The sequence below is a fragment of the Neophocaena asiaeorientalis genome, unplaced genomic scaffold (genome assembly GCF_003031525.2).
Source record: "Neophocaena asiaeorientalis asiaeorientalis breed wild unplaced genomic scaffold, Neophocaena_asiaeorientalis_V1.1 scaffold102, whole genome shotgun sequence".
Classification (NCBI taxonomy): Eukaryota; Metazoa; Chordata; class Mammalia; order Artiodactyla; family Phocoenidae; genus Neophocaena; species Neophocaena asiaeorientalis.
The window spans coordinates 4348034-4365768 of record NW_020175078.1 but is presented as its reverse complement, the minus strand read 5'-3'; the positions used below and the strand labels follow the sequence as shown (position 1 = coordinate 4365768).

General features: G+C 37.2%; 1 protein-coding gene across 3 annotated transcripts in view; it reads right to left on the bottom strand.

The window, feature by feature from the left end:
- Nucleotides 1-17735, bottom strand: part of ZRANB3 (zinc finger RANBP2-type containing 3) — a 253353-nt gene that overhangs the window by 49341 nt on the left and 186277 nt on the right. The gene's annotated exons all lie outside the window — the stretch shown is intronic.

The following is a 17735-nucleotide window of genomic DNA, read 5'->3' as shown; positions in this document are numbered from 1 at the left end:
GTAGTCAAGTTGGCTGTGGCCAGGAAGGGGTTGGTGCTTTTGTTTAGAAAGTAATTTTCAAAAAAAAGCTCATATAGGGACTTTCCTGGTGGTCCAGTGGGTAGGGCTCTGCCCTCCCAATGCAGGGGGCCTGGGTTCAATCCCTGGTCAGGGAACTAGATCCCACATGCATACTGCAACTAAGAAGTCTGCATGCCGCAACTAAGAGCCTGCATGCTGCAACTAAAGATCCCGCATGCTGCAAGGAAGATCCCACATGTCGCAATGAAAACCTAGTACAAAAAAAAACAAAAAAACAAAAAAACAAAAAAAACTACAAAAAAAAAAAAAAACCTAGTACAGTCAAGATAAATAAATAAATATTTTTTTAAAAAGGGCTCATATAGAAGACTAAGTGGAATAGAGTGAAGGAGAAAATGGAAGATAAAAAGTCAAATGACATTTTTTGGTGTGTGGGAAAGACTGAAAAAGTAAGAAAGCTGGGCTGAAGTTTAAAGATTATGAAAAGTTGGGCTATTCATTTTTTTAAACTAAGAAACTTAGGTATGTTTACAAATAGGTTGTTGAAGGTGCAGAAAGGCTAAGAGAAATGGAAAATGAGGGGATCTAGCTTGCCTCTAGGATGGAGAAGTTCTCAGAAGAGGCTGGAGTAATGCGATTAAGAGCACAAGAGAGAACAGGGAGGAATACAAAAAAATTGTGAGGTAGAAGGGAGAAAATCAAACAAGTTCATACTGAATAGGGTTTTCTTAGTTAACTTGAGGCCAGGTTACCAATTAAGAGTAAGAAATCAATATGAGATGAATTAAATAGGAGTTAAATTTAAAGTGGATAGCATGAATTAAATTTAAAACATGAATATAGTGTCTCTTAACTGTGAAAAACTAGTTAGACATTTTGGGAAAAGATAGCAGGCTGAATATATTTAACCTCCACTCCTTCTCAGTGCTATATTTAAATGACAGAAAAATGTATAGAGAAAAAGAAAATTGGAGACAGATCAATAGCAACAAAACTTTGGAAGCTAAAAAGTAGACAGATGCCTGGTAACTGATTAGCCAACCTGACAGTTCTTAAGCTGCCAGTACGGAGTGTTGAGAAGTACCTGATTTAAAATGGAGTGATCTGAAAGTGATCAGGAAATGTCACCTCTGGAAGTGAGGATGGGGGTGTGGCTAAAACAGGAGGATTGTTTGAAAGATTGTTTAAGTAGCTGAATATGTGCAACACTGATCCATATCCTTTCTCTACGTAGTCCACATAATAGATGACTTTCCAATCCATCCTGGCAGAAAACTATAGACTTATTTTCTGGAAAGGGCAAAATAGAGGGTATCTAGATGGAGGAATCCTACATTGATGGTAGGTCATCCTGCAAAAATCATGGGAATTAAATGAAAGTTACATAATAAAGGCTGAGATCTATCCCTCCCCCTTCCCCTTCTTATCCCCAAGGGTTCCAAAACAGACAAACAGGCTTATGTCCTCTAGGCAGGGAGCAGAATCATATAAAATGATCCTTTTCTAGAATATCTGACCAAAGACAAAAGACTAAAGATATTGATATTGGGGTTCCTCAACAAGACATCCCAATCAGATCACTTTTTATTGAAGGCCATAGTTTACAAGACATATCCACGAAGAGCTTCTAGTCAGCATTTAATGTCTTACTTGTAAATATAAGCAAACAACCAAGGATCACCAGACATTTATGGAAAGCAACCTATATGAACAGATAAACTATGCAGAGAGAGGAAAAAAACTAGAAGAGATTACATTTATAAAACAAGAACAGGATGCTACAAAAAAGGGAAGAGTTGGGGGGGGTGGGGGAGTACTCTTGAAGAGTAAAAATATAGTAGCAGAAATTAAAAATGCACTGGTTACTAAGCTAAGAAAATCTTCCAGGAAGTAGATGGAAAAAAATACAGAAAATATAAAATATAAGAAAATTACAGAACCAGGCCATGAGGGCAATATATGAAAAATAAAAGTTCCAGAAAACAATACAGAAAAAAAGGAAATAATAAAAATATTAAGAATATTGTATAGAACTTAAAGCTGTAAGTTTCCAAAATGGAAACTATAAAATGCCCACTGAAGATCCTTCACAATGGATGAAGATGGATCCAGAGCGAGGCCCATCATCATGAAATTTTAGAACACTGGGAACAAACAAACGATTCTCTAAGCTTCCAGAAAGGGGAAGAATAGATTTCACGAACAAAACAAAATAAAAAATTTGAATTGCATTGGATATCTCAACATCAATAATGAAAATTTTGAGAGAAAGTGATTTCTAACTAACAATTTATGTCCAGCCAAATTAAAAATCAGATATAAAAGTAGAACAAAGGCATTTTCAAACAGGCAGGGGTTTCAAACAATTTACCTCCAATATACGCTTTCTTGGGAGGCTACTAGAGAATGTGGTCCAGCCAAACAATGGAGTAAACAAATAAAGAAAGTAATAAATATGTAAAAAAAGAGGTAATTCAGCACACAGGAGAAATAAAGAAAAACCCCTGGATGAGAGCTCTGCAACAGATCCAAAGAGCAATGGTCCAGACTGCAGCTGATCAAATGCTGCAGGGAAGATTTGTTTAAGAAGATAAAATTAATGCAATTCTAATGCTTAAAGGTACTGAGAGAAGACTGAACGACTAAGGTAAAGTTTGAGGATGAATTAGTGAAAATGAGTTGTAAAAGAAAAAAGAAAATCTCCATAGTATATCGGTAGTATATTACATGGTTCATCTGTAAATATTATAAACATGGCTCTAATAATATACATGGTGAATAGTGATCAAGCCAAAATTAGTATATATTTCTATAAAATTAGTAAAACTGTATCTCTTCAACTCTTTCTATTGATAGATTGATCTGTCAATTTATCAATCTACCTACCTCCCTACCTATCACTTTGTTAGAAGAATGGGAATAGGGGAAAGGTCTGGGTGTGAGGGTGGGGCTGAGGGGTGAAAGAGCTAAAATTGTATCTTCCATATTGGGAAGCCAATAGATGACAGCTCAAATTACAAAGCAAGCAGTAATACACACCAAGAAGCAAGATAAACACATTGCTGAGGGATTTGAAGTAAATCCCCAAAAAATCAGCTCAAAGAAAAGAAAGTGGTTGCCTCTGGGGAATAAGTTTAGGGGACCATTATTTTTTGAAATGTCTATTGCTTCTCGTTAAATTATGATCATATGTAGCTTTGATAATAACTAAAAAAATTTTTAAACGGGGGTATTTTGAAATTGAAAAATACCTATTTAAAATTCATGCATATGACTATGAAGTCACAAGATTGATTCTGCAAGCTAAATTTTGTATGTCTAAGTTTTCTAAACGATAAAAATTCACACAATGAGACTGGAGGCTGTTAAGAACTTTAGCCTTGGACTTCAGTGCCTCAGAAAGTGGAAATGAAGCCCTCTCAAAATAAGGAGCTATAAATTCCAGATATGTTGCCATGGTAACTGAACCACTTTAATAAACTGCATGTTTGCCTAAAGAGCTATATTTACTGTGATAAGCCTTTCAAAAAGTACATATCAAGTTGGAGTATTTTTAAGGTGCATTCATTTACCAGCCACTGCAGACTTACAAACTATATAATCACTGTACCCCTAGTCTCAGATGCATTCCCCACCTCTTCACAAGCAAGCTGTTTCTGCCAGTCTCCTCCACTAACATCAAACCCTCCTCAGTACAACCAGAAACTGCTCATGCCAAAGCTCAAGCCCCCACTCCCTATTCCTTCCAATCACAGGTTCAGAAAGGCTTATGGTTACTATTAACATAAAGTTCAATTATATAAAGTTCAATGGCCTGAACAGTCTCTCGGGACTAACCTGTTAACTTAACCATCATTGTGACATTGCTTCCTAGGAGAGAATGTGTTTGGAGAACCAAAACATCTACGTAACAAAGGAACTTCGGGATTCTCTTAGGTTCTTAGGTTGGGGACTGCACAGGTTTGCATTTTAAAATTAACTATACATGCATTTCCCCTGGTCTGATTCTATTCTAAATAAAACAGTCACTGCATTGTCATATTTTAAGGTATCTGAGCAGAAATTTGCTTTTAAAGTATCTTAAGTGCATATTATATAGGAATGGCAGGTTCTGTCAATGGTCAGCATTTTGATTATACTGGTTCAGGTTTTGTAGAAGCTGCCATGTTCACAATTCCATCTTATTTTACTGAAATTGGTCTGTTAGTACTGTGTCTGTGAGTCAAAGTTCTAATTTAAATAATTAATGAAGACTACACACTTCATCCCATTTAAAGAAATGCAGAAATAAAGAGAATATGTTGTACAATTTATTTCTACATTTTTTTTTCAGTGAATAGGTGTACATCACATTTTGAAGTAAAAGTAGTTAAAGAAAAACCTACATTGCATTAAAGACCTGATGAAAGGTACTTTACGTTGTCAGCCTTTAATCATAAAATAAGACGGAGAAAGAGTGAAAAAAGAAAACAACACCCAACTGGAGCTGTGACAAAGACTTATCCTTGACTGAACTTCAGTTATGCTTCTCTGAGCCCTGTTTTTGACTAGGCCTCAACTTTGGCCTTCTGTCTTGCCCTTGCCAGGCCCAGTCTTCACAAGAATCCTGCCAAGTCAGTTTATCAAGAATGCTTCCACACTTGACACCTGATCGACTCTTGGTATCTGATCAAGTTCCTCATCCCCACTTTTGATAGCTAATTCCTTCGCCTTCTTTTAGCAAGAAACCTGTTTTGGCCTTGGTTTCAAACTGACAAGTGCAGACAACCCCGCAGCAAAGGAGCTCTAGAATCACCGGTTATCCAAGTAGGAGACTGAGCGACCAAAGAAACCATAAATGATTTAATGAGCCATTCATAGTTTCACTGTACCAGCCTGCGTACTTAGACATGCATAGTTTAATCTTCCAGACAAGCACATGCTGCTGGCAGGAGCAACCAGTTTAGCAAGAATCCCCCTACCCTTGATGTCTCCTCTTAGTAATTTTCCATCCACCAACCTCTTGATCCTGCTTGTTGGCTATAAATCCCCACCTCTCCCTGTGTTCAGCGATGAGTGATCTCTCTCCTCAACTGCAGTAGAGTTGACTCCAAGTCTTCCTTACTGTTTTAACAAGGATCAGAAAAGAAGCTTCTCCTTAAGTTTTGAAGTCCTCAGGCCCCAGACTAAACGGCAGTTCTGTTTAGATATCTGGTGGGCACATACTTTAAGGACAACTCTTTAAGCCCTTATTAGTCAACAAGAGGTGAATTGTGATAGGTCTAAGCAAGCCTAGCACTTTCATTCCCCCTGCAAGTGATTCTGACTAGTAAGAAACATGGGAAGTTTGCTGGAGGTTTCAAAAAAATCCTAACTGACAAAAGGGACATTATGGAAAGCTCTTCCTTGCTTTGGACATATGGCCTGCACTTGATACCAGGAATTGCAGCGGTCACCCTGAGGCTACTATGGAGGCTATTGATGAAAGCATTGAATAGCCTTTAGTATATTCAGAGTTGTACATCCTTCACCACAATTTCAGAATATCTTCATTACCCCGAACAAAATCTTTAATCTCTTAGCAATCACCCCACCCCCACTGCAGGTCCCTGGATCACCCCTAGCTGTAGGCAAACACTAATCTATTTTCTGTATCTATGGACTGGACTATTTTGTTTTTTTAATTTATTTATTTATTTATTTTTGGCTGCATTGGGTCTTCGTTGCTGCCCGCGGGCTTTTCTCTAGTTGTGGCAAGCGGGGGTTACTCTTCGTTGTGGTGCGCGGGCTTCTCATTGCAGTGGCTTCTCTTGTTGTGGAGCACAGGCTCTAGGTGCGTGGGTTTCAGTAGTTGCAGAACATAGGCTCAGCAGTTGTGGCTTGCAGGCTCTAAAGCACAGGCTCAGCAGTTATGGCGCACGGGCTTAGCTGCTCTGCAGCATGTGGGATCTTCCCGGACCAGGGCTCAAACCCATGTCCCCTGCAGTGGCAGGCGGACTCTCAACCACTGCGCCACCAGGGAAGCCCGACTGGACTATTTTGACATTTAATATAAGTGGAATCACATAATATGTGGTCTTGTGTGATTGGTTTCTTTATTAGCATAATGTTTTAATCCACATTGTAGCATTTTTCAGTGTTTAACTTCTTTTTTTTATTGCCAAATAACATTCCATTGTGTGGACATACCACATTTTATTTGTCCATTCATCAGTTGATATCCTCTCTGCCTCTTTTATTTTTATAATTTATTTATTTTATTTTATTTATTTTTGGCTGTGTTGGGTCTTTGTTGCTGCACGCGGGCTTCCTCTAGCTGCGGCAAGTGGGGGTTACTCTTCGTTGTGGTGTGTGTGGTTCTCAGTGTGGTGGCTTATCTTGTTGTGGAGCATGGGCTCTAGGCACATGGGCTTCAGCAGTTGTGGCACACAGGTTCAGTAGTTGTGGCTAGTGGGCTGTAGAGCGCAGGCTCAGTAGTTGTGGCACACAGGCTTAGTTGCTCCACAGATGTGGGATCTTCCTGGACCAGGGATCGAACCCGTGTCCCCTGCATTGGCAGGTGGATTCTTAACCACTGCACCACCAGGGAAGTCCCACCTCTCTTGTTTTTATTCACTTATCTATTTCACCTTATAGTGTTTCTTACTAATTTATTTCTGATAACTTACCTTCTATCCTTTAAAATGATCTTAAATGAGGAAAGGAAAGTAACAAGTAAAAGAGAACATGCATTGCTTATTCACCTCCCTCCTTGCCCTGCAGACCATCACAACGAAAGGCTAGCAATTTGTCTTCTGCTATCCCTTTCCCCCTGCCAATGGTTCTTAATTTAGAAACCATTCCATCAACCTGAAAAAATATTTTCAAATCTGGTAGAAGACAGCCTTCAGGGGAAAATGGTCATTCTATACTCTATCAGTGTTCTGGACATTCTTACAGAGCCCCATGCCAAAATTTCCCCATAGAAAACTTCCAAAAATAGTTTGGGTGAACTATTAGAAGCATGATTTTCTTATCTCTAGGCATGCTTATGAATCCATCTGTAAATAGAAATCTAACACTTCTAATACATCTAATCTTTTGACACTGGCCCAGTTTTGCAAGCAGCCCATTTTACACTGAGAAACAGAAGGGCTATGATACCGTATGTAAGAAGAGAGTAACCCCAATTTAATACCTTAGCCAACACAATTTTACAAAAGAACCTGAGATCCTAAACCTTTCCATAAAACTTTTTGGAACAAGATATAATAAAGCAATTGTTCTACCTAATCATCCTATCTAATCTATTTATCTGGCAAGGATGGATGAGAGAGAACATTCCCATGAATAACCTACTCCATTGGGTTAACCAAATTTAGACAAAGTTAGAAAGTAAAGGCAATAGTATTAGGAACTTAACTTTCTTCATAAAGGTTGATTTCATGTGAATTTGATCATAAAAGGCATTGATCAAAAGAGCTAATCTAATTCTTTAAAAACTGAATCAATTTTGAGAAACATTCTCAATTTCTTTCTAAATTCCATCCATCGATCATGTCAATAAGGTTATCAACTTTGTACAACTGAAGTTAAGCATGAATAAATCTTCTTTGGGTGTTTAAAATGATAACATACAGAATGTATAGACTTCTAAATTCTATATCTTCTTTCTCTATGCCTGTACAGGGATGCTAAAAAATCACTAATAGGGAAACAGGAGTCACCATAAACCCATGGTCACCGACAAATATTAAATATTCTGCTATCCTAGTGGAATGATGGGTAAGTGCACGTACTCTGTAGCCAAACTGTCTATGTTCAAATCCTGCCTCCGTCATTTACAATCTAAGGGTCCCTGAGCAAGTCACTTAAACTCTGTGCCTTGTTTCCCCAACGTATAAAAGGGGGTAAAAATTACTTACTACCTTTAGAGTGGTAAGAATTAAATGAGTTAGTGCATAAAATATGCTTGGAACAGTTGGCACGTGGTAACACTGTAAAAGTGTTAGCTCTTATTATTACTATATTCCTCCAGTAAACTGCAAAAACAATTTCAACTTTTGCCACTTTCTTCGAAATCAGAACCTATGCCTCTTAGCTCTCAAACTTCCCACTGCCCAGAGAAGACAGAACTCATCACGTGAGAATTCTGTTACCTTTCCTTACTTTTACTCATCGTCACTTCCTTTCCTTTTGTACAAGAGAGGTATTTCTTCTCTTCTCTAAGGCAAATCCCTCCACCTGTGATCCAGACTTAACCATTCCTGCCATCCCAAAAACCTAAACCACTCTTCCTTCTCAAGTGGATATTTCCACATCTTTACTAAAGCCTTCCTCCATTCCACATAGCCACGTAGCTAACATACCAACTCCTTCCTGCTCTAAAATGATAATATCATTGTTTTATTTGCCCTTTATTATTACTGACCATCTCCTTACTAATAAACAGGGGCCTACAGTGCCCGGTTCAGAGCCAGACACCCTTTCCTAAACAAAACAATTGGCTCAGGAAGAGGCACCCTAGTGTCACGACATCCCAGTCCCTGTGTGGCAGGAACATTGCAGTGACCTCATTATACCTCACTGCATATTATAAGTAGGATTCTACTTGTTTAAGCGGCTGAGGCAACACAGCAAACAGAAAATGTGCTTTGTGTTTAAAGCAATTTGCCTGTGCAAAGTTTTTAAGGCACTAAGAAATGCTGCCATCCCCACAGTGACAGGAAATTTAAAATTATGGGTTGACTTAATCACTTTCATAGAAAAATAACTGGCATTTCTCTTAAAATGGTTTTCTCTAAAAATGAGACATTGTTACAAAGTACCAGAAAATAACCGAGAGTTCACATACAGCTTACATCTGTTTTTTTCTAGGAGAGTATTAGGCTGATCCTAAATCTAAAGAATCTGTTCAAGACTTGTGGTTGCCAAGAGGAAGGGAGGGGATGGGGGAAGGATGGATTGGGAGTTTCAGACTAGCAGATGTAAACTATTATTGTAGAATGGATAAACAACAAGTTCCTACTGTGTAGCACAGGAAACTATATTCAATATTCTGTGACAAACCATAATAGAAAAGAATATAAAAAAGAATGTATACATATATAACTGAATCATTGTGCTGTACAGCAGAAACTAAAACAACATTGTCAATCAACTATACTTCAACTGAAAAAAAAAGAATCTGTTCATTTTCATCTATTATATTTTCAACAAATATTACAGAGAAATAAAAATAATGTTATAGAGGAAGAAAAGTAATTATACTTATCTGAGATCTTTCAGTAACTGACTTTGTACTAGTAATTTATTATTTTACGGTCTTTTCCTTTGTTTAGTGTTTATCATTATCATTTACTGCTTACCATTATCATTATTAAATTTCTTATTAAGAAATATCTGAAAAAGAGATCTCAGTAATGTAAAAACAAACATACTTAAAACTTATACAGCCTTTATCCCCCTAAGAAGTACAAGTACTTAATCTCAAAAGGCAGAACAGGATAAATGTTTATACAGCACATGGATGACATGTCAACACCATTACATAGTATCACATTGTATACATGAAAAATTATCAGATTAATATGACCTAATTTGCTGACATGACCTAATTTGAAACACTGGTACTGTATTCCCATCTGCCTAAGACATTGCAGGATATAAGAAAAAGAGAAAAGATGAGAGCAGACAAAGAAACCTATCCTGGAGATCTATAAAACTAGGATAGATGGAGACCCATTTGTCTGGAAGATTTTATGCATAACTCTGCCTGGAGTAAAGTACGAGCGGATGACCCACAGAGGTCCTTTCTAGCCCACTGCTCCCTAACCACAATGAATGGACAGTGTTACAACAGTGATATAGATGGATGTGGGAAGTACTTGCTTCCTCAGAAGATCTGACAAGAACGAGATTTTACACTTTACATGTTATTTATTATGAAGTTATAGCCTTTAAAAAATTAAATATCACAAATCATGAAGAGTTCATTTTACTTTAGGTAGTAATTAAGTATATGCCTCTAAAATTACATATCCTGGGGAATTCCCTGGCGGTCCAATAGTTAGGACTCCCTGCTTTCACTGCTGAGGGCCCGGGTTTGATCCCTGCTCAGGCAACTAAGATCCCACAAGCCTCGTGGTGCGGCCAAATAAATAAATAAAATAATAAAATAAAATAGCACATCCTATAAGTATACTCACACAAATGCATTTACTTGAAAACTCATTTTCTTTAAATGTTCCTTCTTACTCTCATCAAGATTTTCAAATTTATATAAACTATCATTAGATAGTTCTAATTATCCTTAAATTTCTCGACTTAATTGTTCAAGTGATTCAATAAAAAGAAAAACATTTCCGATATGATGCTGCAGAGTACGAAACAAATCTTCTATTACCTCATAGCTCGAGCCTTGTGAATTTGGCACAGATCATACTGAATGGGAAACTACGCACAAAAGGTATCTCCTGTTTCTCCCAGTCTCCGTGAATGGCAGAAACATCAACCCAGTTGGCCAAGCAAAAAAATCTAGTAGGCTTTTACCCTCTCCTCCATATTCAGTCGAACACCAATGTCTTAATATATTTTGAATTATTCTTTCTTTCCAGTTAAGATGTGGTACAGCCACTACCCTTGGTTCAGATCACCTAGGTGACCAGTGCGGCATCCCAACTGGATTCCCTGCCTACAGGCTTATTCCTCCCAATGCATTCTCCACACACAGGCATACCTTGGAGATACTGCAGATTCAGTTCCAGACCACAGAAATAAAGCAAATATTATAAGAAAGTGAGTCACATGAATTTTTTGGTTTCCCAGTGTGTTCGAAAGTTATGTTTAAACTATGCTGTAGTTTATGAAGTATGCAATACCATTATGTCTAAAAGAATGATGTACATATCTTAATTTAAAAATACTTTATTGCTAAAAGATGCTAACCATCTGGGCCTTCAGCGTGTCATAATCTTTTTGCTGGTGGAGCGTCTTGCCTAGATGTTGATGGCTGCTGACTGATCAGGGTGATGGTTGCTGAAGGTTGGGGTAGCTGTAGCAGTACCTTAAAATAACACTGAAGTTTGCTGCATGAATCGACTCTTCCTTTCACAAACAATTTCCTTGTAGCCTGCAATGCTGTTTGATAGCATTCTACCACAGCAGAAGTTCTTTCAAAACTGGAATCAATCCTCTCAAACTCTGCCGTTGCTTTATCAACTAAATTTAGGTCATATTCTAAATCCTTTGTCATTTCAACAAACTTCACCAGGAATAGATTTCATCTCAAGAAACCACTTTCTTTGCTCATCCATGGAAGCAACCCCTTTTCACTAAAGTTTTACCATGAGATTGCAGCAATCCAGTCACATCTTGAGGCTCCACTTTTAATTCTAGTTCTCTTGCTATTTTCCACCGCATCTGCAGTTACTTCCTCCACTGAAGTCTTGAACCCCTCAAAGTCATCCTGGAGGGTTGGGCTCCAAATTCCTTCGAACTCCTGTTAATGTTGATATTTTGACCTCTTCCCATGAATCACAAAAGTTCTTAATGGCATCTAGAATGGTGAATCCTTTCCAGAAGGTTTTCAATTTACTTTGCCCAGATCTAAATGAGGAATCACTATTTATGGCAGCTACAGCCTTACGAAATATATTTCTTAAAGAATAAGTGTTGAAAGTTGAAATTGTTCCATGATCCATGGGGCTACAGAATAGATATTGTGTTAGCGGGCATGAAAACAACATGAATCTCAATTTATGTCTCCATCAGACCAGGTACATTGTCAATGAGCAGTAGTATTTTGAAAGAAATCTTTTCTGAGCACTGTTCTCAACAGTGGGCTTAAAATATTCAGTAAACCATGTTGTAAACAGATGTGCTGTCAACCAAGTTTTCTCGTTCCATCTATACAGCACAGGCAAAGTAGATTTAGCAAAATTCTTAAGGGCCCTAGGATTTTCAGAATGGTAAACAAGCACTTGCTTCAACTTAGAGTCACCAACTGCACTAGCTCCTCTCAGGAGAATCAGCCTGTCTTTTGAAGCTTTGAACCTAGACACTGACTTCTCTCTAGCTATACAAGTCCTAGATGGCATCTTTTTCCAGTAGAAGGCTGTTTCATCTACACTGAAGATCTGCTGTTTAAGGTAGCCACCTTCATTAATTATCTTAGCTAGAGCTTCTGGATAACTTGCTACAGCTTCTACATCCGCACTTGCTGCTTCATCTTGTACTTTTATGTTACAGAGATGACTTCTTTCCTTAAACCTCATGAACCAACCTCTGCTACCTTCAAACTACATAAGTCTCCTACATATGAACAAGTTCCATTCTGAGAGCATGTCTGTAAGTCCAGCAAAGTTAGCCTAGGTACCCAACTAACACAATTGGCTATATACTGCTGCTTTTACGCTTGCTTCCGGACATCCTGGGCTGGAAATAAAGATACTGTACTGCTGTACTCTATAGAGGACTGTACAGTAAAGTACAGAAGAGCACAACCACTTGTAGAGGATGCATGCACGTGATAATGTATGCCAGACTGTGAACTAACTTACGTGACTGGACACACGAACACATGATCACATCTCTGAAAGTTTGCAACTTGAAGGTTCGTATGTAGGGGACTTACTGTATTCTTCTGTAGCTTCCTCACCTCTCTGAGCCTTCAAAGAACTGATGAGAGTTAGGGCCTTGCTCTAGATTAGGCTTTGGCTTGAGGGAATGTTGTGGCTGGTTTGATTTCCTATCCAGACCACTAAAACTTTCTCCATATCATCAGTAAGACAGTTTTCCTTTCTTATCATTTGTGTGTTCACTGGAGTTATATATATATATATATATAATTAATATATATTTATGTATGCATTTATGTGTTATATACACACATAATAATATATAATAATTAATGTCTATTTATATATATATATGTGCATTTATTTATTTGGCTGCACCGGGTCTTAGTTGCGGCACGCAGGATCTTCATTGCAGCACGCAGGATCTTCATTGCGGCATGCAGGATCTTCAGTTGTGGCATGCAGGATGTAGTTTCCTGACCAGGAATTGAACCGAGGCCACCTGCATTAGGAGCGAGGAGTCTTAACCACTGGACCACCAGGGAAGTCCCTGGGGTAACACTTTTAAATTCCTTCAAGAATTTTTCCTTTTCGGTCACAACCTGGCTAACTGTTTGGTGCAAGAGGCCTAGCTTTCAGCCTATCTCAGTTTTCAACACACCTTCTTCACTAAGCTTAATCATTCTTATCTTTTAATTTAAAGTGAGAGACATGCAACTCTTCCTTTCACTCGAACACTTAAAGGCCATTGTATGGTTATTAATTGACCTAATTTCAATATTGCTGTGTCTCAGCAAATAGTGAGGCCCGAGGAGAAGGAGAGAGATGGGGGAATGGCTGGCTGGTGAGCAGTCAGAACACACACAACATTTATTGGTTAACTTCACCCTCTTATATGGGCACTGTTCAAGGCACCCCAAAACAATTACAATATCAACATCAAAGATGACTGATCACAGATCACCATAACAAATATAATAATAACGACAAAGTTTGAAATATTGCGAGAATTGCCAAAATGTGACCCAGAGACACGAGTTAGCAAATGCTGTTGGAAAAATAATGCCAATGAGACTTGCTGGACGCAGGGGTGCCACAAACCCTCAGTTTGTAAAAAAATATGCGATCTGCAAAGTGCAATAAAGTGAGGCTCAACAAAATGAGGCGTGCCTGTAGCTACAGTTCTTTTCCTAAAGCACAAATCTGATCATTTTACTCTACTCCACAATATCTGATTGCTCAGAACCCTTAGGATAAATTACACACTGTGAACTGTGACCTTCATGATGTGGTACTGCTCTCTGTGGTCTCCAACCTAGTCTCTCTCAGAATTCCTCTCTGACATACTAGGCTTTTGCCATGACCTACTTTTGGTTCCCTAAATATACCATTCCTGGTTAATCTTTGTGAGTTTGCACAAATGATTCATGTGCTGAAATACATTCCATCAGCTCCATCCCATTCCCATTTCACTCCCCTCCACTTTGGTTTGCTAAATCTTAACTTTTTCATTCCTTGGAACATTTTTCCTGAATCCCCAAGACTTGGCCAAGTATCTCCTCCCATGTCCTTCCAAAATATTCTGTTTTTTAAGCCCTAAATATGCTCTATTGTAGTTGAACATTTACTTTTACTGTCTTCCCCAACAGACTCCAAGTTCCTTGAGAGGTAGGAACTACATAGTTCCTACTACATAGATCCACAGTGTAGAGGTAATCTACACCATGTCTTGTTCACCATGCCTCTCTAGCACCAAGCATAATCCTTGCCACATAGTAAGCACTCAATAAATGTCTGTTGAATTAGGAAAACATTTAGCCAAAGAAAGGAAGCTTCAACTGTTAGTATGCACACAACATAGTAACCAATTTATAATCTATGGTATTTCAGAAGTTCATTTACAAAGAGGTTTGGGAGAACTCTGAAACACATTTTCACATGGAAACAATATTAAATGTAATAACCAGATACCTCCCCTCAAAGTTACCTACATCTATAATGTAGGAAGTCGGGGTAGCCTTCTGCTACCAATAATCTTTGGGAATATATTCCAATCTGGGACAACTGACTTTTCATCTCCTTTCTTTTTCTTCAAGGATCCTAGGAATTAGGTGCAACTTCCTATTGACTATCAACACTTCTGACTTCCAACTAGGGTTTCTTACGCACGCAGGAAATTATCTACAAGGTTCTCATATATATTCTTTTCCTTTAAGCAGCATTCTATACTCAGTACTAAGTACAAAGAAAGCTAAGTAAGCAAGCAAACAAACAAAAAACAAGATAGTTATTAACTCTAAGAAAAACAATAGTTGTCAAAGAAATGTAATTATAGCTCAACTGTGAAATGTTTAACAGTCATTATACTGTAAACAATGAACACTGATAAAACCAAAAATTATGATATGGGAAAATGGAACAGGGGGAATTATTACAAATATTTTCTTTGGAACTCCAAATGATTTTTGTATCTTGAACATGAATCCTGTGACCTTGATAAATTCAATCATTAGTTCTAGTTGCTTGAAGTGTTCTTTGATTTTCTATGTAGACAATCATGTTGTCCTTTTCAATCTGCATACCTCTTATTCCTTTTTCTAGGCTATTGCACAGTTATGAAAACAATGTTGAAGCAAACAGTGATGAAGTGAAGTGGTGAGAGCAGACTTTCTTATTTTGTTCCTGATCTTAGGGAATAGCATTCGGTCTTTGAGCATTAACTATTATGTTAGTTGTAAGTTTTTCAAAAATGCCTTTTACTGGGATGAGAAAGTCCCTTTCTACTCCTAGTCTGCTGAGATGTTTTATCATGAATGGATGTGGAATTCTATCAAATGTTTTCATTGGTATAATTGAATGGTTTTCCATTTTTACTTTGTTAATGTGGTGAAATACCGATTAATTAATCCAATGTTATACAAACCTTGCATTGCTGGTATAAATACTTTTTAACATACTGGTGGATTTAATTTGCTAATATTTTGTTAAGGATTTTTATATTCATAAAGGATATTGGTCTGTAGTTCTATTCTGATGTGTCTGTGTGGTTTTGGTGTCAGAGTAATTCCACTTCATAAAATTATTTGAGAGATATTTATTCCTCTTCTGTTTTCTAAAAAAGTTTTAGTTAATAGATATGCACATATTTCTGACTGTTATGAGTCAGAAAGAAATGACTCCTTTATCTTTATGTAAGTTTCCTCTCTAATCCTGGTAATATTCTTTGCTCTGAAGCCTACATCATTTCATATTAATATATTTACTTCATCTTTCTTTTGATTATTGTTTTCATCCATTTTTAACCTTTAGCCTTTGTACTTAAAGAGAACTTCTTATAGATATCATATAATTTATGCAATCTGACAATTCCTGCCTTTTAATTGTTGGGTTTAGAGCATTTACACTTAATACAATTATTGATAAAACTGGATTTAAATCTACCATTTTGTAAGTTGCTTTCTATTTGATGTAGTTGTTCTTTGTTCCTTTACCTTCCTTTTCTTCTTTTGGATTAACTTGAATTTTTTTTCTGTCATTAGATTACTTTATTGTGTCCACTATATATATACCACTTAAAACGTTTTATTCTGAAAAAAGTTTAGATACATGAGAGGCTGCAAAAATAATACAGAGTTCCCATGTACCCTTAACCTAGCTTCCTCTAATGATCACTTCTTATATAATTATAGTACAATATCAACACCAGAAAATTACATTGGAATAATGATATTTTCTATCATTATAATTCTACCATTTTGAAAATGTTATAAAAATGGTGCCACGATATATGTAAACTTTTTTTTTGTTTGTTTGTTTTTTTAATATGTAAACTTTTGATATTTGCTTCTTTCACTAAGTATACTGCTTTTGCATTTATCAATAGTCCATTCCTTTTAATGGAGTATTCCATTATATGGATGTACTACAATTTGTCTGAAGGACATTTGGGTTGTTTCCAAGTTTGGGGTTATTATAAATAAATTCTTGTAAAGATGTTTGTGTAAACCCAAGTTTTCATTTCTCTAAGATAAATATCCTGGTCTGGGAAGACCCCACATGCCGAGGAGCAACTAAGCCCAGGTGCCACAACTACTGAGCCTGTGCTCTAGAGCCTGCAAGCCACAACTACTGAGCCCGCATGTCACAGCTACTGAAGCCTGCACGCCTAGAGCCCGTGCTCCGCAACAAGAGAAGCCACCATATTGAGAAGTCCGCACACCGCAACTAAGAGTAACCCCCGCTCACTGCAACTGGAGAAAGCCTGCATGCAGCAACAAAAACCCAATGCAGCCAAAAATAAATAAATAAATAAAAGTGTTTAAAAAAAAAAAAAAAAAAATGTTTTTAAAAAAAAAAAAAAAGAAATGGGGGCTAGATACCCTTCAAGAAATTTGGATTAAAAAAAAAGTTCACATTTTTTTATGATTTACATATTTTTATGATTACTTTTTATCAACTATTGGTTTATAAGCTGATTGAAAGAATTATTTTTTTCTCAGATACTATGTTTTTATTTCTAGCATTTTACTGTCTTTACAGTTTCTATATTTCTTCTGAAATTTTCCATCTTTTTCATTTATGTTGTTTACCTTTTCTACTAGCTCCTTTAACATATTATTCATAGCTTTCTTAAAGTCCTTGTCTAACAGTTCTAAAATCTGAGTTATTTCTCCATCTGGCTTTATAGATTACATTATCTTTGACAATGGATGATGTTTTTTTAAATTTCTTTTTTATTTATTTCATAATTTCTATTAAATACTAGAAATTATGTGTGGAAGAACAGGACAGACTGAGATAAATTATATTTACACCCAAAAAAGGGCATGGTTCTTTTTCTATCAAGGTGATAGTATGTGAGGGACTGCGACAATCTAGTCAATACTGAGTTCTATTTAGGTTCTTTTGCTTTACCTTCAGTGCACCACAAATTTGAAATGCCCCCAACAGTGGGATGCTTCTACCTTGTGAAAGTGTGTGCCAAGAATTCTTCTAAGTGTCCCAACTGCACTCTAAGCTTTCAGCAGTCCCTGCATGCCTGCACTATAGAGGGATATCTCTCTCCCCCTGTACTACATTAATCTTGATGGTTTCTCATTGTTCAGTTCATGATAATGGACGGAAGATTTCTTGGATCTACAGGTAGCACATCGGTATAAGGTAGGCCCTTTGCTCCAG